At 37.5% G+C, this 23,392-nt stretch overlaps 1 long non-coding RNA gene across 1 annotated transcript; it reads right to left on the bottom strand.

The window, feature by feature from the left end:
* Nucleotides 1-1,543: 1,543 nt before the first annotated feature.
* On the bottom strand, nucleotides 1,544-19,451 carry LOC311430608. Its single transcript, XR_014688905.1, has 3 exons — nucleotides 19,349-19,451; nucleotides 4,152-4,301; nucleotides 1,544-2,714 (listed from the first exon to the last, which is right to left on the bottom strand). It is a non-coding gene; the product is annotated as an uncharacterized lncRNA (long non-coding RNA).
* Between the last annotated feature and the right edge of the window lie 3,941 nt (nucleotides 19,452-23,392).

Genomic DNA, 23,392 nt, shown 5'->3' with positions numbered 1-23,392 from the left:
GCTGCAAAATGTAGGGTTGACAAAAGCAAAAGAACCATATGTGACCTAGCGACAGTAACTGTCAAGTTTAACAAGGATGAAGGTTTATATATTACATTTCCCTATTCTATTTTCCAACAAAAATAATTATCTATGTGTCTTTTTTGTTGTACAGTTCTGAAGAAATAGGGTTGTTTTTTATAACTCAGTGTTCATATGACATTTATTTATTTTTACCCTAAGTTCTTAAGAGCTTTCTCAAAACCATTCCTGAGAAGCTACAGCAATATAAATTAAATGCTTCAGATATATGGTGTTCTATGATTCTAACAAGGATGAGTTGTTCATGTATAATTTCATTTGCACATTAGAGATTTTGTCACAAGTATGGTGAGCCCATATTTGGATACTTGGTTTAGTATAGTACAGACCGGTAAAAATCAGGTCTTTCATTTTCTAGTGTTCTTGTATCTATTTTCTCTCAGCACTGCCATCTTTCTGAGATTTACCCATAGGAAAATATGCTAAATACAGCAGTATTGTGAAAAACGTGTTACCTGTGAGAGAGGCTTGCTTGTGATATATCAAATATTAAAATATCAAAGCTTCCTTCCTAAATCAAGACTGTGCCACTGTATTTCAATGGGAAAAAAAAAAAAAAAAAAAAAAAAAAAAGCAAACAAACAAAAAGCCCTCTTCATTAAACTAACATGCCAAATATAAAACTGTTTCCACTCAAAGAACCTGTAATGTGTTAGCTTTTTTTTTTTTTTTTTCTTCAAGGTAGAAATAGGTTTTCTTACCCTCCCCAACTTCAAGTAACACCAAACACCATGAGTAGGAGACCACTGATCTCTCTTTTGCTGTTTTCCCTGGAGTATTTCTTTTGTCCCTGTGCATTATAAGAACATGCATGCCTACAAGCTGGCACTGTAGAGCACCTGATATGCATAGGCTTTTGTTCTTGTTTTGTTCTTGTTTATTTCCCCAGTAAATTGCACCAGCAAGCAGAGGAGATGCTGGTTTTCAGGGTTTCAAATTTTGAGTATCTGCTTTGAGGTTTATAGTGATAAATTGATAACCCAGGCACAAGCATTTTTGTAGCAAGCTTTTGTGACTTTAAATTTTTCTTCTCTCTTTTGCCTTTGTTAGGAACACTTTGCCATCTGAGAAGCAGACTTCTGTGAGCAGTTTATTTGCAGCACCTGAAAAAAAGAAGCATATGCAGCACCAGGTGGGCTGGCCAGTTTCTTAGTCAGCTGTTTCATCCATTAGCCTTTTTGTGTTTACTGCATTTGCTATTCCTTGGTCTTTACCTTCTACATTTCATTTAAAAAAAAATGAATTTCCTAAACTCAAAAAAAATGTCTTTTTTAAGCCAGGTTCAGACTTTTTCATATGCATTTTCTCCAAATGCATGCATTACAAATCAAAGAAACTAGTTCTTAAAATATCAGTCATACAAATATCTGACACTTCCATTTATTTTAATTGCATTAACTTAAATGCAAGACAATACAGTCCTGTGATGAATAAGTTGGAAAAAATCTTAGTAATACCTATTTCCACTTCTCTTAAGAAATGCATCAGTTCACAATCACTTCCTCATACACATATTGAACATTCACTGTCAGTGCACATATTTGTAAGTCAAAAATGAGTTGAAGTTCAATGTTTTCTATTCTCTGAGAACTTGACAAGTCTAGTATTAATTACAAACTTGACATCCTAGGGCACTCAGAAAATGTAATGTATGGATGTATAGTTGACTGGTAAAGCAAGAAATGCTGAACATACAAAACCCCACAATTCACAGATATTTACATCATGACATGATGAAAATAGGCCAACCAGAAAGTAAACAGTACTAAGCTAGCTGGAGAGGAAAAAAAAAAATTACTAATATTACTGTAGTTGTTATGTGACAGTAATTTAGAATTACAGGAATAATTCATCTCTAATTTCAAAACAAAACAAACAAACAAAAAAACAACACTTTACTGGAAGAAAGATATCTAATTCTATCCTTTAACTCCAATAGCTTCAATACTTTATTTTCATCCAAATATATGAACCTATTAAAAATTAGAACAGAATTTAGGCCATTTTTATATTTTAAACCTATAAAATAATGCCAAATTCTATTATTTTCTTAATTCATGTTACACAACTTTTGCAAACCTTAGAATCAAAATACATGGGGATTATACTATATTAATTAATTTACCAATGTATAACCATTCTGTATGTTTAAGTCATTAGATTTTTTTCCTGTTTATTTCACTGAGTTATACCAGTTTTAAATTGATATAACATAGCAGTTGATGTGGTACAGAGATTATGCACAGTTTATTGTGACTGTATATTAGATAAAAATAAGGGAATTGAAACATTTATGTTCAGAAGAAAACTCAACTCTGATAAAATTAAATTCAGCAACTTTACTTTTGTAGGAAAGCATTTGTTCTTTTCAAAAATGTCAGAAAGTAAATTGCAGTTAATTAATCACACTCTGAGTGACTCCCAATTAGTTACCTGCAGTTCTCCTATGACAGCTCCTTCCATTACTACAGAGTGAGAAAACAATAACCAAAAGAGAATGACAATACATAATAACCAGGAGAAATTCAAACGTGATAACTTCATAGAACGCTCCAAAGTGATGTCCACACAGAATAGCTCTGGCAGGTTTCATCAGTAAAGATGTGGGTAGTAACACAGAGTTCTTTCTTGAACTTGAAGATGGGAAAAATAAAATACTTTTAATTTAAAATAAAATTTTAATTTGAATGTGTTTGATTTCCTTAAGCAAAAGCATCTCCCAAATGGAATTCAATTCTTGTTCTTTTCTTATTCATCCTATTCTTATTCACTTACACATTGCTGTTAAAACAAATGAAATTGACCCTCCATATTTTCCTTTATATCCTCGTAAGAAATTGAGACATTTAATCTGAGAAAACAAAATCAAACAGGAAACAAAAATATAATTCATTAAAGCTAGTACATCCACAAATGATAGCTAAGATAGAAAATAAATAAATAAATAATAATAATTATTATAAATAAATATATATATATATATATATAGTGAGATTTGAAATACGGGATCCATTCTTTCTACTGCATAAATAAAAACTTTAGTTATTCTCTGTAGAATGTCAACTCTGTCACTGTAGGAGAAGCATTTCCAGAAAGGAGCACTATAATTTCTCGCTCTGTGTCAAATATTACTGGTTTCTCCCACGCGTGAAGATCACTGATGCACTCGTTTTCGCTTGCATCTCACAGTATTTATTATTTCTCTGCAGTTACTTTACCAAGTCCTTCAGCAGATGATTAGCTGAAATCAATTTATTTGTTTTATAGAGTATAGTATGCTATTGCAATTTCATGCATTTACTTTTTATTTTTCTAAGAGCAAGCCAATGTAACTCTCAGCAGTTCTGATTTGCTTCTCTATGCTTTTATTCTTTTTAGAAGAACCTAAAAATGATTCTATCTTGAATACAGGCTATCTGCAGAGTATTTCTAATTCTCAATGCTTAATGATTGTCGTCTTAACCTTTAGCTGATTTTAAAAGAAACATCATTTGCACTATTTTTCTGGTTCCTGTGTTGGAACAGTACATTTCTGTATGGACTAGATATGGGCTTGCAACCAGAATCGAATCTAAAAGTAGCATCTGGAAATTCAGCTTTCTGTCTTATTTTGTTACTTTTACAAGATATCTTTTATATCATGCCCATATGTGCAGGCAACTTCCAAATCTCTATATCATTGACAGCTGCTAAGTCTAGGGAAGGGGCTGCTGAAAAAAATGTTCACCATAAGACATACACAACTTCCTTACTAACCGGAGCTTCTTACTAAACAGTGTCTCCTAGTGGAGCAGAATAGAAAAGCATGAAAAGTTAATCGGGGAAAAGATAAACAAGAGAAGGCGTATGGGGAAACCCCATGGTTACCACAGAAAATATTTCCCAGATGTCGAAGACCTAGTGAAATCTCTGGAAAGTTTGCCATGGTTGTAAATAACACAGCAGTAGTTAACTGTTGCTCTTGTCTGGCATTGCTGTCATCTCTCCATTCAAAGATAAATATCAAAATGATAGTAATTGAAATGGTCCAAAAATTTCAGCACTGGCATTGTCTAAAATGATCAACTCACCTTAGAATGGGACAAGTTAGGTAGTTCTCTCCAGTGGGAAAAGAAAATGCTCTACAGACACACTCCAAACAGGCAGGCACAGAAGTAAGAGCAGCAGTGGATCCCTCTTGAAAGCTGAGGAGCACCTTGCAAGTCATACATCAGGATACCCTTTCAGAACGGAAATAGAGCAGTTACAGCAAGAGGCAGAAATACGAGTGAGTCAAGCCTACAAAAATAATCTGAAATATTCAGTGAAAAAAAAAAAAAAAAAAGTGTTTTATGAAATATTAGCCTTTGACCATTGTAAGATCCACGTTCAGTAAAAATGCCTTTCAGTCTCTAAGCTAAAAAAGATGTAAAGGAATGATGGCTGCATTTTGCCATAAAATTTGTTTGCATTCCAGTGCAGGGACTGTTTGCAAGGCTGAAGTAGTGCTGTACATTAGTTCTTCCTGCTTACAAATGTTAAGAGGAGAATATTTGAGGAGAATAGGTTCAAACCTGATAATAAGAATCAGCAATCAGTTTCAAGGGAGAACTTCTGCCAAGAGCCATGTTTTCTGTGACATTTGGGTAAACCACTCGACAATTTTGTAGTGGAAAAGTCAGGAGCAAACTGTGATCAGACAATAGCGAGGTCAAACCTTTCAGGGGTTGTGAACTAGGAGGAGAGATGCTGCACGCTGCTGCACTTGGGTGAGTAGGCTGGAAGCTCCGCAGAGAGGAGAGAGAACAGTGACCTCAATTTTCACCTTATGGCTTGGTTTATATCTAATTTTTTACAAATAATGAGGGCAATGAACTACCAACAGCCATTCACAGGATGTAAATCTGTCATCTTTGGGAGACTATGGATAAGACAGGACATCTTTCAAACCCAGATACTCCCAGCAGCATTCTCTATGAAAATCTATATCCCAAGGTAGCCCTGTGGTATTTATATTTGCATATTTAAGCATAGGAATATCCTTCTATTTCCTACTTAGTCATACAGCTTACCAAGGATGTTTAAATCATATCTCAGTATTCACAACATCAGATTACCTTAAGCAATCACAGACCTTTGCAGTTGGTAGAAAATCCCTGCTTTTCTCAAGCGGCTTGTGAAGCTGAAGCTATCACAGTGCAGCCACTTGGGCCACCTGTAGTTCAGAAAGGTGGTATTTACCTGCAGCCATCTTAAATTGGACTGCAAATTAATTTTGTCCCGTGGCCTTTTTAGCCTGATATTCCTTATCCCTGCTGCCTCCCACTGGCCCCAGCAAGTGAAGAAGGCTCTTTTATAAAGTGTGTTTATAATGTGAAGCTCTTTAAAAGGTCTTTATGGGGTTCAGTTCTATTAATAAAAACCTCAATTGTTTTCAAAACATAATGCTAAACACCATATTTCAATGGAGGTTTGTTGGCTGTTTTTGGTTGTGTTTTTTTGTTTTGTTTTGTTTTGTTTAGCACACACAGTGTAAAACAAGGCTTTAGCCATATATTCTGCAAAAACGGTGGACCTTTATGCAAGAGTGTCTGCCAGAGAGCAGGCTGATTTGGGCAAGGATGATCCTGTGTCCTTCCTATCTGCCTCTGGCCAAGGACGTGCTGAGAAATTATTTTTCAATAAACAAACTGACAACTTCAGGAACGATCCTGTTTTATAGGACGTATAACCACTAAGCAGATCAAATATAATTCCTCAGAACAAGCAGAGAAAGATTTAGGAAGCAGAAAATAGTGTTAAATTCCTGACGCCACTAGAATTTCTAGGAGCCATCACAGAAATAGCAGTGAGCAGGAAAGGGACTCTCTACAGACCTTGAGTCTGCAGAGCTCCCTTAGCACTTCCTGGAAAGCAGGAAGCCTGCAGCCAGAGGCATGTGTGGTTGTCAGGGCTGAGCATATAAGATTTAGCTGATTTTAGCATTTTCAATTATTTTCATTGAAATAATATGCTAGAAAATGGAAAGCAATCCCGAATACTGGAGGTTAGCACAGTTTTGAGCTAGTTATCAAGGCTTTTCAGAATCCCTGCTACTAAGCTCCAACATTTATGATTCTGGGGACATGAAGTCCTAGGCAACACCCTCAGTATGTGTTCAGTAGGGATGTTCTTTTCATTCAGCTAAAGATCCTGTCAAGATCTCCATCTGGTTCAGTTATACATTTCCTTCCACTGTGGTTTAAAGTTGTGCCGGGCCAAATGGCCAGAAGTGGTTACTGTTTTGGGTACATGACATTAAATAAAAACACTTAAAACACTTTTCATCTATCACAAACTAAAAATCTGGCAGAAGCAGAGTCAAACCTGCAGGATGCTGAAAGCTTTGACCTTAATCTAGAAAATCACTTTGGCTCATTCCTAGCTTGACGCACATGACAGTGTCAGTAACTGTTCACCTAAACTGTAGGATATGCTTTTAGGGAGAATAGACAGAGAATTCTGCTGTGTTTTTTCTGATTATATTAATTATGCTTTTGTCCTCTTTGCAAGGATGCATTAGGCAAAACTCTTTGAGAAATGCTACTTTGCTTTAAAGAAAAGGGAAAAAAATACCAAAACTGATGTAGGGTCTCAGTACTTCAAAGAAAGGTTCATAATCTGAAAGACCCTAATCGCTGTCTTTCCTATTATCCTGTCAAGTATAAATAGCAGTACTAAGAGTGAAAGTGCCTTGATTCTAAAACGCACATTTCTTCTGAAGATCTCAGAGCATCTCACAAAAGGCTAAGCAGAACTTTAAGACTTTAACATTTGCATTAGGTAACAAAGATAATTAGAGTTTGTAAGTAGAGAAAGTATGTTATAATTTGTAGTCTGCTGTGCAAACATCACCTGTAAATGTTTTCAGCCAGGGTTGCAAGTAATCTTCATTTAGCTGCAGATAGTGAGCCAAAAGGCAAGGACAGGTATTGGAAGACACACCTTTGTGTGATTTCTAGGACTGTGTGGAAATAGTTTATCTTTACCTACACAATGAGTTTTGAGGTATCCATAAGGTATATTTTATAGAACATGTGGTTTCTGAAAAATACTGGGAGAAAAAAAAAAAATCACATATTTTTCTAGGGAAAATTAGCAAAATACTTAGAATTTTCTCAAAAGAAAAATGGGAAAAGTTCTTTATTTCAAATGGTTCTCCTGAGTAGAAACAGTTTGCTTGTAGGACCTAATCAACTACATTGATTCAACCAGTCTGTTTCAACTTTGGTAGTGCTTAGTAGGTAATGTTTCATGTTCCTATTTTCCCATGTGATCTAAACTTTTTTGCCAACCAATCCTCAACTGTGCAAGAGCATTTCAATCCAGAGGCACATTTATTTCCTAACTAGGTTGCTGTCTAAGCCCATTTTTCTAGTTAATATTAAATTTTATCTTGAGACTGAAAGACAAACACATTGACAATTTAGAACTCATAATCAAATTAAATTCCTTTTTTTATTTTCAATTAGATTTTGTCTGCATTGACTTTACACAGGACTGCTTCAGAAGTCTTCATTATCAAAATCAAAATATTTAGGGGAGAGATGATGGAACAATAACTTTTATTAATGTTTAATATTCTGTGTAATAGTAGCATCTAGATACACCAATCTGAGTGTTACAGAAGCCACTAAAGCAAATCTCTGTGCCATGTAACTTGCAAATAACAAAGAATCCTTGATTCTAGGCCCAGGTCCTAACAGTGAGGTTTCCAGCACGTGGTTCACAAGTTTCTGGGCTAAGATGAATTCTCATAAAGAGTAATTAAGAATAATTGAGGTAGTTATTGCTGTATGGTGAGCTGCATTCCATAAGAGCTGTCAGATTATGTAATATAAAAGTATAGGCTAGTCTTTATCATTCAGATTTGGTCCTTCTCTAAAACATTATTTCATTTTCTCTGCTTTTTTTCTCCTATCTTAATTGGAAGGTCTCAGTATCTGAAGGCTCACTAGGCTGTAGCCTAACTTTTCATTTTGAGATAGCCTACAGAAGGAGAAGACAGAAGACAGAAACTTGGAAAAAAAAAAAAAAAAAAAAAAAAAAAAAAAGTAAGAATTTCATGTACTCACTCTATGTGTCATCAGAAATCTTTCATTTTTCTGTACTTTTTTTTCCATGTAGTATCTGGCACTACATGAAATGAAAGGCTTTTGGAGTGGATTCCACACAACCAGAACCATCAAATTGTGGCAGTTCATTAAGCTAAGAAACATGTAGCACGTGAGTAATATCCACTGGGAGTGAGAAAGGTTTCTGGAATGGGAACAAGTATAAATATTGCTTTTAGATTTTGAATAGCATATGGACATTAAGAACAGAGAATTAAGAATTAAGCATATAGAACATTAAACATGTGCAAACACACATGAATCCTGGAAAGAAACTTTTTTATTTTTGTGTGTGTGTGTTTCTTTCTATTTCTGTATGCTACTTCATTATGGGCTATGTTAATTTTCGGTCAATGGGTTGGTGTTTGTTTTTGTTTTGGTTTGGTTTCTGATATTTGGAGTGCATTGTTCAGTAGTTGGTCTTCTGTTGAGTAACAGAACTTTTATACTGTGTGAGAGATACCACAAAAGTACAGTTCTCTGTTTCTTTGAGGAATTTGCAATCTTTAGGTTTACTTAATTTTAGAATACCTGATTATAAGATCGTTTAGAACCTGATTATAAGTCAAATCTTGCTATGATCTTAAACTGGTATTCACAGAACCAGATGGACAAAATGGAGGTAGGACATGTAAACTGAAAGGTCCTATGTCAGGTGGTCTGATGGTTTCAGTATTTTAGTTCTGATCCCAAGAAGTGCTGATCATGAGAGGGTTTGACAACAATTTTATCATGACCTAGACTGGAACAGAAAGCCTTTGCTACTGGCAACCATAAAAAGAGCTGCATGATTTTGGCAGGAGTAGACTGAGTTGCAGTATACAAAAGGGATAGTGTTTGGAATTAATTCCTTATTGTAGAAAGGGACTATATCTTTCTCTGCAAAGGCACAGCATCGTCACAGCAGGATATCTGAGCTGTTTTTCAATGCACTGATACTTACTTACAAAAAACTATACAAAAGAAAATCAGATGCAATTACAAAGTTAGGCAATCAAAGGATTGCCTCAGTTTCTAGTCACTTGTACAAACTGAATTTGTTTTGTCCAGTCGTCCTTGCCATGATAGTAGTACCAGCAGGCTATGGAGTTTTTAGTTGAATTCATGTAAACTCAAATTCATTATCTTCTATTGCTACTCCAGAAGACTGCCTAAGCTTTCCTCTCCTGATATCCAGCAAAAGAGGATAACATAGATTCCCAGCAATCCGTAAAGTAATTCATACTGGAAAAAATTTCTTGAAGCAAATATAGGCAAGATTATTTGCAATAACCTTTCAAAAGGAAAACTAGGAGACTTAGAATAGTGGAAAACATCATGGAAAACCATAGCCCTAAGCATGGAACGAATACCTGAAATAATTTTAATCAGATCCAGAATTACCATGTAGAAGATGTAATACTCAAATATTAGGCCACTGTACTACAATAAACAGGGTATCAAAAGGGCCTTTTCATAACTGTGGGGATCTAAAGCATCCCTCTCCAAAACTGAAAGCTTTGAGTATGAATGAAACTGCTGGATATTTCTGAATGCAAACAAAGCACTGGATAATGCAAAGGAGAAGAAAGAAAAGGAAAGATAAAAGATCTGGAACAATATGCTACTCTGTGCTTAGCAGATAATAATGCAAGAAAGACTTTTAAAAGAAATGGAGAAAAGTAAATTTATTTTTGGTCTGTTCCTCTTTTTGAAAGCACCTAATTCTTTCAATTAATTAATTTGAATGACAGTCGTCAACAACTAATGAGCTACAGATGTCCAATTCCATAAGCTGCAGTCAGGAAAACGTGTCTTATTTATCAGTCCTTTACAAGGAAATTTAAAAAAAAAAAAAAAAACTTTTTATCTGTTCTTATTTGTGTTCAGTGCCTTCTAACTTTGCAAAAATCTTTAGCTCCATCTTCAGAGCAATAATGTGTATGCACCTTTAAACTAGAGAGGTAGGGATCTATTAAATATATCATAAAACACTGGAAAGTAACAGCACAAATGATTTGGAATACAGTTAAAAGCATGAGTGAATTTAAAACAAGTATGAGGAAGAAAATTTTGAAGAGCAGCATTTCCCATGGATTGGCCCTGATTCTGACAATTACTTGTGCTACATTGGTTTGGGGAGTTCTAATATAATTTAAGAATATATGTGTTCAAATTCTTCCCTGAACTAGGCTTTGTTCTGCCAATATGAACATAAAAGATCAATGAAAAACTCTCGGCAAGGGTTGAGATGGGGAGAAGGAGGGTGTGCAGTGAAAAACAGTGATTTATTTAACCTGATAAATTACTGGGTACTGAGTGGCTTAAAGCTGGTGATGAAAGTTGACACTCAGCTGTTGGTACTAGAGAATGAATACTTAGGAGCCTACAGTGTTTGAAAATAGGAAAGCCATCATTTGGCAGAGTTAATGGGCCTGTTGTCAGCTGCATGACAGCTGGGTTATAGAGTAGTAAGGCTAAAGAAGTCAGAGGAGCACAGAATAAACTAATTCTCAGCTGACTGTATGGTTGCTTTTAATGTCAGTACTTCAAAGGCATTTCATTACTTGGTTATAAGTGCCAAGTCTGCTTTTGCCAATGGCTTTTTTCTTCCTCTAACCTGTGCAGCTTCTGTCTGAGATCAGGTGGAGCTGTGCTTTTGAGAACATTGCATCTCACTGAATTGTCTGTGAAAATGAGCAAGTTGATTGGGTTTGTTACTATTTTATTTATTCAGTTTGCAGTATTTTCAGGACATACTTGAAGCAAATGACTCTTGCAGCTCACTAACCAGCTGAGAATCTAGTTTTACCCTAACCACATGGGTATTGAACAACAGACCTAAATCCTTAGGGGACTTGATCTAAACATTTACAATCAGTTTAATATGCTTCAAGTCCAAGTCTAATAAAACAGACTTCCTCTTCTCAAATTCAGCAAAGTATTACATATTATAATTAAAAAGACGCTGATGCAAAAACCCAGGAAAGTTAATGTTTGCATTGTTTTTCCAATAAAGGATAACTAAAGCAAATTTCAGTTTTTATAATAACCAGGAGAACAGTGCTTAAGACAATTCAAACTAAGCTGGACACATTACGTTCAAGACAAGTGTCCCAAAGCAACCCTAAATAATAGCCAATTGTCCTCCTTTCTGCAAAATGTAGTTCTTTTATACTCAGGACTATACACCTTGCCAGGGAGTTTGCTTGTGAAGTCTGCAGCTCTCTCTCAAGGTCGGTCTGTCGAAGGGGATGGCTTTAATACCTATGAACTTACTTTTGCTCCCATTGATTGAGAGCTGTGCAAAGAATGTCTGGACTGGTTCAGTCAAACATAGAAACTGCTAAAAACATAACCAGTTTGCAAGCTGCCTATTAAAACCTACTCCTGGCATTCCTGTTGCTAGTGCTCTCTTGTGGGTCACAAGCAGCATTTTCAGTTCAGCTGGTACTTTCTTCTTTACCTGTCAAATCCAAATCTGTCTAACAAGAGAAGCACAGCTAAAGGGGTCAAACCTCAGTAAGTACCAAGAAAACAGTTAAAGTAGAAAGAGGAAAAGGCATGTGTATGATGTATCAAAGCTCTGTTCTGGTAGCTCAAATCCTACCTAATCCCTGTAGATGTGGGATTGTGCCAGACAATATAGGGACCTCATTAGCTCATGGCTAGAACTAGGAAATACCCCACCACGAAACAAACAAAAAGGACAGCAAGCACATGTGTGGGAGTTCACTGTTGGTTACCAAAAGGAAAAATATTTTCTGAAAAAAATGGCACATAACCTTCTGCAACAGTAACTCAGGGAAGTGAAAGGCCATATGCAGAGGGTTGGAGGTCACTTTTCACAGCCTCAGTTTTCATTTCATAGAGAATATTTAAGTGTTTTCAATCACCTTGCTTCAGAAGTCTGCATAAGTCATTCTAACCACCACACTTAATTTAGGGTACACTCCTAGTACTCCTAACTCATAAAGCGTGGTCCATACTAAGTGCAAAAGGATGGTGTTATTAATGATCAAAATGTGAGAGGAAACTGAGTTTATATCTGTATTTTTAGAGTCTGTTTTCCTGAGTACAGCCATAAGCATATCGTGGATTGAATTATGAAAATTATAAATGTATAGAAGCTACAAAATGTGTAGTTCTACACATCACAGTGTTATGTAGAAAAGCTGTAATGTGTATATAGATAAATGCTTTGGTTTTTTTTTTCCTTTCTTTCTTTCCTCTAGTAAGACCATGAAAATAGGAGCCTTTACTAAGGGTTCTTAGAGCCAGCTTGTTCTACCGAGAAACACAGCTTGCAGCAAGTACATAATCACTCCTTACCCTGCTGAATTTATCTTTAGAGATTTCACAAAGTTCAGCTTGCTTGCAAATGTGGAGTTCCTTTTGTCATTTCCCCATGTTCTTACATTGTACCATGCATCATTCCATTAGTCCACGGCTTAGTGTTCATTGAACTATCATCATTCTCTTTGTGCTTAATAATGTTTACTAAGGTTTTAACAGCATTCCTGCACACAACAATAACTGTATCTAACAGATGAAAAACACAGCCATTTCAGTGCAAAACAATTAGCTTACATATCCTTGAGAAACTGCTTGTGTTGTAAAACTCAAAAAGGAAGAAACCATGCATGTTAATTGGAAATATACCAATAAATAAATAAATACAATTACTGGCATGTATTCTCATGTAGCAAAATTCAGTACTTAAATGAACCTATTAATTGCTTTATTTCACAGAGAATATTTAAGTGTTTTCGATAGCCTTGTTTCAGATGTCTGCGTAAGTCATTCTAGCCACCACGCTTAAATCAGGGTACACTTGTAGTACTCCTGAGGCTGATAGAAAATTATAAAATTATCTGCCCCTTTTTTCTTCATCATACCCAAGCCTCCCAGAACAGCCCCATTGCTCTCTGCATCCAAGCAGGCAGCCTTCCACTGACGCCTTTGGTACGTATTTGGTGCTGCACATGCCTCGCTTCACTGAGAGTACCCGGCTTTTCCTGGAGGCTAGCGGGAGTCACAGCTCTCTTCTGCAGGAATACAGAGCAAACCCAGGAAGCAAGAAGCCATTTATGTGCCAGAGATTCCTGCCTGCGAACACAGAAGAGGTCGGAAGACTGACGAGCTGCTGCCACCTGCTGATGGTTCATTTCCAACCACAAAACAAACCCACAGCAGCCCGCAGAAATAGCAAATCATCTCGTTCTTCAGGGAAAAGGGAAGAAACAACCTGCTGCGTTTATCCTAGAGGAGCCAGGCACTACTTAAATGTTGGGCACTAATGCCAGTGCTATGGCTGCTAGCACTCAGTTCCTTGGCTTTTCTACCCTGCAATTGCTGCTCTGTCGGTGACTTTAATGTGTCACCTTCAGAAAGCCAATTAAGCATTTTAATGTAACTTTCCAAGCAGTAAAATGTAAATAAAACTTGCAGTGTTTTTCACAACAGTTTCTAAAGGTGCAGAATGTATCGACATAGTTGTTTAGGCATGTACCTTTTATTATTATCTTTAGATACAAATTCTTCCAGAAGGCTATTTTAATAAAGTTCCCATTGCAATAAAATGTTTAAGCTTTGTTGATAAGCATTAGTATTCAGCTATGAAGCAGTAAGTCTGCTCCAATCGTACTTATAGTAGGCTAAAAAGAGAACAGTCTGAATCAACAGGCATAGGATGCAGTAATGCAATGTTTTTGTAAAGGCTTACATTCAAACATTATAGGGGGCTCCATGCTCTACACAGTTACCAATGGGGGTCACTAAAAAATTGCAGTGTTCTTCAGGGGACCAGCTTTTTAAAAGTAGGAGTAAGCACTGAGTTTCAAACTGAGGTCAGAGGTCAAGTTGACACATTTACTAATAAGTGCTGATTCATTAAACCCTATTGTCTACTAGAGGCAATACAACATACGTAATATATACTAGCAAAATAGCTACCACCTCTGATGGTTTTTGCTACCTGTAGGTAGCATATTTATTGAAGAAAATCCGTTCCAGCTAGTGGCATGGGAATACTAACTGCCCTGATCTCACTGCCAAGCATGGAAGAGAGAGTTGCACAAGTGGAACTGCCGGCAGGTGACTTTCCGTGATCCAAAGGAGCATCCCTGTGAGGGGCAATTTGATGGCCCTCGGTGAGGACAAAGTGAGCTGGTTCCCAAGCTGGCAGCTCTCAGAGGAGCACTAGCAATTCTCAAATTTGCTGGTGGCTTATAGCCTTATACCCAGCATGAAAACTCAGTTTTTTATTTCTAGTTATATTTTGAAGGCTGCACATACTTACTCCAAAGCAAGTAGTCATCATCTAACAAAGACCAAAATAAGCATGAAGTATACTAGTTTCATCTACCCATTTTTAATCCTTATTTCAAAACCAAACATTTCTCAAGTAGTCACCATTTGCAGATGCTCAGATGTATGTACATAAAACATGCTGCAGATATCAATCATCCTGTGACTGCTTATGTCTGTGTTTTGTGTACTCTTTGAGGCAAATGAGAAAGATTGGGCAATGCAGTGCAGACTCAGTATCAATGGGCACAGACAGCCCATTAGCAATGTACAATGTGCAGCTACTTCAGGGAGCTAAGCTTTACTTCACTTATATGCCAAAATACAGGGTCTGTTCCTCTGTTGGTGCTTTAATTACTTCATTTTCTCAAATGAAAAATTCTCTCTACATGGTTGTATTTCTCCTACCTGTTTTTTCGTCAGCTGTAATCAAAAGTGTTAAGAGCATCTTTGAGCCTCATGGCTTTTTCAAATCAAAATTAACTCCAGGGACTCCCAGGGAGGTTCATCTTGCAGCATTAAACATTGCCACTGTTCCAGGATGAGTTATACTCTGTCCCTCACCATGACACATTCTGTCATAACTGAATTCTCCCCTCTTCCTATCTATGGGGAATTTTTAAAAATAAATGAAAAAGCTATGCTTCTTATTTCTACTATGAAAGAAGGGTCTCTGTAATTCAACCCATATCTTCTAACAGGCAATATAACTGCATCTTTATTTTCAGTCAGGAAAGTCTCCATTAGTCAACTGAATAGTGCAAGTTAGAAATTTTATTTTTATTCAAAGAGCAGCTGGAGTGTGAAGAAAATGTTGTTGCTGGTTTTAGTAAGGGTTTTTTTGGCTGTCAATGTTGGCCTGAATGTAGAACAAAAACCTTATCCAAGATCTCATGAATATGGAGATTTTTAAATCAGGACAAGCTGGTTAATTTTTAATGTTGTTTGTATGTACACCGGAGCTTTTTGTTTTCAGCTTGGACCACAAGCACAAAAAGACTGGAAAGAGACTTCTCTTGTTTGCTGATTATCTCACTGGAGTAAGGCAATGGCATTCTCTTCTGTCAGCCAGTTTTCCTCCCTTGAATGAGCCACTTGAGTCTTCAGTACCTTTGTTTCTCTGTCTGTAAGACAGACAAAGTCTGCTTCTCTTTGTAAGTAAATCTCTCTGAGCAGTAAAGAAATACTCAGGACTCACCAGCTAATATCTAGAATATTATGAGGCCTGTTCAGGTGATACTTTCATCTCAGCTGAGTATCAATAAATGCCAGAAATTCTGAGAAAATATAATCCTTTTATATTTCCATGGAAACTGGTCATTACATGCCCAGACAATCTGCAGAGTAGCTCAACTAAACTGCTGAGACATCTCAAGTTTCTCACTACTAATCCTATTGCGATAAAGGTTAGATTGATTCATGATCTCTACCTGTTGGTTCAAAGAAGACCAGACTTGTCCACACCTTTGGAAGCTGGAAACAGCAATTTCCAGAGAGGAGAGAAGTCCATACCAACTGTTGCAAGGTTGGGCTGTACCTCATTCCTTATATTTCCTTTTGTCTTCCAACAATTCTTTCTGATAATGTTGTAATTTGGATTTTTTTCATTTCTGTTTACATGTTATAAAGTTGTATAATGATCCCCTATCGTAAGAGGAACAGCAGAACAGGAACAGTAGTCTAGTCTCATACGAAATGTGAAGGTCTCTGGACAACTTCAGATGAGCAAATTAACTGGAGAAAATCAGATATCAAGTCCTTTTGTTATGGTCCTATCGCAATGCCTGAATCAGTCACTGAGGCTGGATAGCACCTCTGAAGATTGTCTAGTCCAATCTACCTGCCAAGAGTAGGTTGACCTGAAACAGATTGCTGATGGATGCCCAGCTGGATTTTGAATGTCTTGGAGGAAAGAGAACACTTTTTTTCTGGTGTTCAGCCACCCACAGAGTAAAGTATTGACAGTGTTTGTTTTTGTTTTTTTTCCTTATGTTTAAGTGAAATATTCTTATTTTCATTTTGTGCATAGTGCCTCTTGTTCTATCACTGGGCACCACTGAGAAGAGTCTGTATACAGACTCTATTTAGCTCTCCACCCCAGTCAGGAATTTATACATATTGACAGGAACCTGCCTCAAGCCACCTCCTCTGGGCTGAGCAGTCCCAGTTCTTTCATACGTTCCTCATATATGACACATGCTCCAACCCTTTAATCATCTTTTTGGCCCTTTCCCGACTCACTCCTGTACATCCAATTCCTTTTTGTACAAGACCCCACACCTGGACTTCTTTACTGCAAGGAAAGATTGTTGGCTCATGTTCAATTTTTTTTTGCACCAGGACACCCAGCTCCTTTTCTGCCAAGCTGCTTTCCAGCCTGTCACCCCAAGCCTACACTGGTGCATCAGGCTTTTCCTCCCCAGATGCAACACTCAGCCTTTTCTGTTGTTGAACTTGTGCATTTCTGCAGCTTGTCAATTTTCCTCTGAATGGCCACACAACCATGCACTGTTCCTAGATTTGTACCATCTACACACTTGCCAAAGATGCACTCTGTCCCATTGTTAAGTTCATTAATGACACTATCAAACAGTACTGATTCCAGCATCAGCACCTGGGGTATTCCACTACGGACAGACCTCCAGGTGGAGGTGGAGTTTGTGCCTATGATCACAGTCCTCTGACCCTGGCAGTTTGGACAGTTTTCAGTCCACCTCATGGTCCACTTATTTAGGCTGTACTTCCTCAGTTTGTCTCTAAAGAAGTTTTGAGAGACAGTATCTTACTGAAGATGAAATAAATAACACCCACTTGCTACTTTATTATTTCAGCATGCTAAGTTTGAAATGCAAGAAGTAACATATGAGATGCCATAGGGGAAAATGTAGTAAAATATCTTACATTGAGATGCATGGCCTTTCTTAGGTTTGCCCATTCCGGCACAGACAGTGTTTTGGGACAATCCAGCTAGGGTTATTGGCATGCAACAAATTTGCCTGATTGCAACAGATGAAAAATATTGCTTAGGCAATTGAAAGTGAGGGCTGTCAAGGTCATGGTCCTGATTATGGAATTCTTTTCAATGGCTCTCTCCTGATGTGCTAAGTTGCTATAGTGATTATCCATCTGCTTTTACAGCAATGCCATAAACATCAAGGAAAGCTAATCCATGTGGCTGTAATATTCATCCTGAATATTAAACTGCAATATGAAAGAGGGTGCTACTTGACACTTCTAGTTCAATAAAGGTTTCCCTGGACAGTTACAATGATATTACAGGGCATTTTGGGATCTAGACAAAATAAGTTTATCAAAACTCCTGGGCAAAGTAAGAAAATTACACATGCAAACAAGAACAGCAACTTGTGCTGATAAATTTCACCCAAAATTTCTGATTGAAATTGCATGTCTGTAGTCTATATAAAGCCAAAGGAAAAACAAGTGAATTGATTATTCTTTGCAAGATATGGATACTATCAAAATACAGCATTAAAATCAAAATTGAGGATTGTGTCTCCATGTTAATTTTAAGAAGCCCTTCATATTAGGACCTGTCATATTAAAACTGCATAAAGGGTATAGACATCTGAAAGATCTTGCAATTTGGGCAGTAGCACAAGAGCCTCAGTGGACAGGGATCCCATTTTTCTTTAACTTGTGTTTCAGTTCCCTTTCTTTGTAACATAAATTATAAATAATAAAATAGTAACTTTCTAAAGTTCTTGCAGAACATTTCAATCAGCAGATATCCATACATTTTTCAAGCAAATATGTCTCCATTTTTGAAAAAGTACTTAGGTGGATCTTGGAAAAATATATAATTACATAGCATATATGTGTGTTTGTGTAGGTAGGCAGATGAAAATATTTTGTTTGTATCTTTTAGGACATTGGCAGAATTACTTTTGTTCCTACTAGTTATGCATTTTAACTTGAAATTACACTGCAAAGGACTTTGGAAATAATAACCAAGATTATTTTCAGATAACTTTTGGAAGAATAAGTCATGCTGAGAGAGATGATTTCAATCACAAAGGGACTTTCTGGTTTGTGTGTATGGCTTCTAGCACAGCAGGATAAAGTTCCAGAATCAGAGATCCTGAACACCACTGTGATGCAATGAATAAATAATAGTGCCTGATCCAAAACCAATTAAAAGTAACTCTGTTTTATATCGTGCTTAAGCACAAAAGATAAATTGGGAACAAATCATAGGATATTGCAAGAAATCCAACTGTTAGATCCTGCTAAATATTTTTCTTCCTATCCAGGCATTTCGTAGTTTATAGTTTCATTCCAAGCTCTTTAAGAATGTTGACAAGGGACTTCTCAAAAAGTAAATAAAGTCTCTCAGTCCCTAAAATGAAGGAAGAGAAAAGGAACTAGGAACACTTTTTGGCAAGTTGTCAACAGCAAAATATTTTGCAACCCACTCTGAGGTATGTATAACTACTGAAGTTCTTTAAAACTGTAGAGACAACCATGTTTTCTTGCAGCTAAAGGCCTTTAAAGATTTTAACCATTCAGGTAGTTTGAATTTGTACATTACAGAGCAAGTATCTCATCTAAACCAGGATTGTGTAATGCAGACATGTATACATAAGAGCAAATCTAAAATGCGGTTCCACTTTTGGGAAAAATCTGAAACCTGAGGTAAATAACCAGTGCAGGTTAACTGGTAAACAGCCAAACCAGGGTTTGGCTATCTTGGTAAAGTGAAAAAGTCTCCTAAGACAAGCAGGAAATGAAACAAAATAGTCTCTTTTTGTTCACATTGGAAATATGAGTGTTGCAAAGGCAAAATTCCCCAGATAGTAGTCAAGAAACATTGTTTGTTTGTTTTTTACCTTTCTATGTGAAGGAAGTGAGTTGTTATGCTCCAGTTCTTTGCTCTTTTCCCCTCTCACACTCCCTTTGTCTTAAAAGCTCCTTGTGACAGGGACTATTCCTTATTTCACCCCTGTACAGAGCCCTGAGCTGTGCCACAAGCACAGCTGTCAGTGATAAACAGCCTGAGATGCAGCCTAACACCTGGATGAGTGCAATTAAACTCTTACATTCCTTATAGTTTGCAAGCTCATTGTATTTCATGTTCATGAAAATATCAGGTGTTTGCAGGTACTCAGGGTCCAAAGGTTATTTGAATTTACAAACGTGCAATCAAATTTATAAACGAGAGATGTTTGCAAATATGCTTTTAGTTTTACAGTCTAATTCTAAAAAGATAGCTGTGTTAGATAATAGAATCATAGAATAGTTTGGGTTGGAAGGGACCTTAAATATTCATCCCCTCTGCCATGGGCAAGGATGCTACCCACTGGATAAGGTTGCTCAAAGCCCCATCCAATCTGGCCTTGAACACCTCCAGGGAGGGGTAATTCACAGCTTCTCTGGGCAACCTGTTCCAGTGTCTCACCAGTCTTATTGTACAGAATTTCTTCCTAATATCTAATCTAAGTATCTTTTAGTTTAAAGCCATTACCCCTTGTCCTATCACTATGCTCCCTGATAAAGTGTTACTCCCCAGCTTTTCTGTAGGCCCCCTTTAGGTACTGGAAGACCGCTATAAGGTCTCCTCAGAGTCTTCTTTCCCCTAGGCTAAACAACCCCACCTCTCTCAGACTGACTTCATAGAAGAGGCGCTTCAGCCCACTGATCATCATCTGATCATGAAACATACCATAGATAAACAAAAGGGTACTTTCCCAGGCTTGCCGTTAAGATAGCTCATGGTTCAGATATGCCTTGGGATTTTGTTCTTAGGAAGGTGAGGTTGGGAGGGGGTGTTAGTATGTCCCTCCTTGCAAGAGTTTCAGCAGCTGTAGCCCAAACTTTTCCTCTGAAGACCAACTTAGAATTGCCCTGGGATAAGTGAGGAGAGAAACTATGGCACTTCAGTAAAACAATTTTGCAAAAGTTCAAGTGTTCTGACAGGAGCCATGGAAGAATTTGTTCTGTTGCACTGAACTGTAAACATTCCTGGACACTATTCTTACTTTGTCAATCAAGCTTTAAAAAACAGAACTTAGAAGCTGAACCATTAAACAGTTGTTGCCTGAGACTCTGTTGAAGGTGCTATACCCACAACAATGACTCAATAAATGTTTTTTTTCTGTCTCTTTTTGCACTGTATTTAAAGCTTTTGCTTCTCTCCCTTGTTCTTCATTGGCCTTTAAGTCTATTCATCTGGGGAATGACTTGTGATAACATTTTCTTTGAGGTCAGAGATCCCCCTCAGCTGCATGTCAGATTTCTTGTCTCTTCACTGCACTGACTGGCATTGGCACTTCAAGCTTTTGTTAGGGTTTCTGAGTTTTTCCTCATCTATCTGTCTATCTTTTTTAGCACCTTGCACAACATTGAAATTAAACGTTGAATTGTTCCTCTTGGTAATTCATATGTACTTTAGAACAGTGCAGCCACTCCAAAGGGAAAAACATGGTGCTTTTTTGTTGATTTTGTTGTTTTTTTTTTTTTTTTTTTTTTTTTTGTAGGCCAGTGCTTGCATAACAACCTCTGTATCTGAACCAGGTGTTAGACTTTTTCTGAGAACTCTTCCCTTTTTGCAGTTGATACAGGTCAAAATTGCTCAGCAATGTCTTCCAACATTATCAATAATTCACAGCCTATAATGGAGCTTGAGAAATATTTTTTATTCATAAAGGTTTGTTTTGTTGTTGATGTTGTTGTTTGTTGTTGTTTTTGCATGGGAATCTCAGGCTTCGCTTGCATATAGCAGGAATAATATATGACAGAGTGTGAACTTTAATGGCTTATAGAGCATGCAACCTTGGATGTGTTGTTGAACATAAAGCTGTGAGGCTACTTGCACTGGAGAAAAGCATCTAACTCATTAGGACCATAGACCCCTACAGTATGTGGCTGTTTACAGAAATATATTATTTCCACTGCATTGACCCTGTCAAGGAATGCACACTTATCTTCTCATCTTAAAATGTTAAGAAATTGCTAGAGAATATGTCACATAGAAAATCCATCAATATTGCTTTCCCTGAAAATACCACCCTGCCTGGAACTAATAGCTGCTTTAAACTCAGCAGCAGTGAGCCTGTGAGAGCCTAGCTGACAGCACATGGCCCCAGGGTCCTCAATATCACACACAGGGAAGGGAGAGGTCCAGCAGAATAACTTTAAAACATGAGAGAAGCTAAAACTATGTCAGTGTGGTATGGTCCTGTCTGGCTGCAGGGCTATCAGGAGTCATTGACACCAATTACATGTGCTCTGTTGTCCTTGCACAGACAGGACCAGATGATGGAGCCACAGTTCTGCCATCTCTGAGTGCTACATGGTCACATGTATACATCTTTTGGGATGTGTGAGAATCACCTTACAGAGCTGGATTTTATTGGAGTGTATGACACTAAATTAAAAGGAGCTGTTGGCAATCATCAACTGCATGAAATTTAACAAGTGCTGGATTCTGCACCTGGGAAGGGGCAACCCTGGCTGTATGTACAGACTGGGGGGCAAGAAGCTAGAGAGCAGTCCTGAAGAAAGGGGTCTACTTTTTATTGTTTTTATTTTTAAATCTCAGTGCTGCTAACTCACTCACATTGCCTGTACAGTCACTTTTAGTGTTTGTATTTTTTATTTATTTATTTATTTTTTTAGAATGTTACTTCTGTTGGACTGAGACAAAAGGGAAAGGGCCAAGTTTGTCATTCATGCATTTGTTTTACGGAAATACAGAAATACTGTTTGGTTCAAAGCCTTACCTTCAGTTAAGCCATTTACACATGAGTCATGAGTGTCAAGGCTCTCCAGGGGCTTACTGGAAGGCTATTTTGGAGGCAGATATTCTGGAAAACAAGCATGGGTAGCTTGGGGTTGATGGGAATTACTAAATTTGAAGGTAACAGACAGGGGGCAAGTCAGCACAGAATTACTACTTCATTTGCCTAGAGATTGAAATAGCCTGCTGCAACCCCAGTGCCTCCCATCACTCGCTACAGGGCTAGTGTTACCAGCCCCAAGATATCACAGCATTTAAGCGTGCTGTCAGAGAGGGCTAAGACTGCATGTAATTCACATGGAAGTCACTTTCAGCCCCCCCTGAAATGCTGACAGCCTAAGCAGACAGGGTTGGAGAGGAGGCTGCTTTAATACGATCAAGTAATTCATCTTTTCTGTTTGGTCTTTTAGTAAGCAGAGAAGATGGTAGCCAGGTGGATTTTAAGGAATATAAGTGAGTCAGCAGTTCCACTTTATGCCCGTTTAAAAATCAATCTTTCTTATTAGGATTACCATTGTCCCAGTGCTTTCAGTGGGATGCTATTAAATGAAAAAAAAAAAAAAAAAAAAAAAAAAAAGGCAGCTCAAAACTCAAAATGCTCTAAGCAGAAGAAATAAGGGCTATTTCAGTCTGAGAGTAGGTGAATAGAGTAAAGTGCCCCATACTAAGCAGTTGTGTTGTTGTCTAGCTTCTAGCAGACAAAAAAGAAAGAGTTGGGGGAAGAATTCTCCCCTCCACCCCCAAATAAAAATTAAGATTGGGAGCAACCCTGCAGTAATAAATTTTTGATCCCTGTTTTGTTCCAAATAATCTCAGCAAGTAGTTAAGCCTGGATATTCTAAAGTGTTCGTAGGTATCTACAGCTTTGTGGCCCGGGGGGTTGTTTCTTTCTATGTCACATCTTCATCAGTGCAATGGAATGAGAAACAGGTTTTCATTGTGACCTCCCCTTCCCAACATGAGACTGAGTAGTGCAGAGCTGCTCAGCTGCAGCAGAGGGAACTTCCCTGGCCCCAGATATTCCCTGCCTGACTGAGCCCTCTTCACCAAAACATTTAAGACCATGTTCAAGCACTTTTCCAAACTGTGGCCTCTGGGACAAATTAGGGGGAGCAGCTTTCACAGTGTTCTTCAG

This window comes from Aythya ferina, assembly GCF_964211825.1.
Source record: "Aythya ferina genome assembly, chromosome: 2".
In the NCBI taxonomy this organism is placed as follows: domain Eukaryota; kingdom Metazoa; phylum Chordata; class Aves; order Anseriformes; family Anatidae; genus Aythya; species Aythya ferina.
This window is presented reverse-complemented; position numbering and strand designations above follow the sequence as displayed.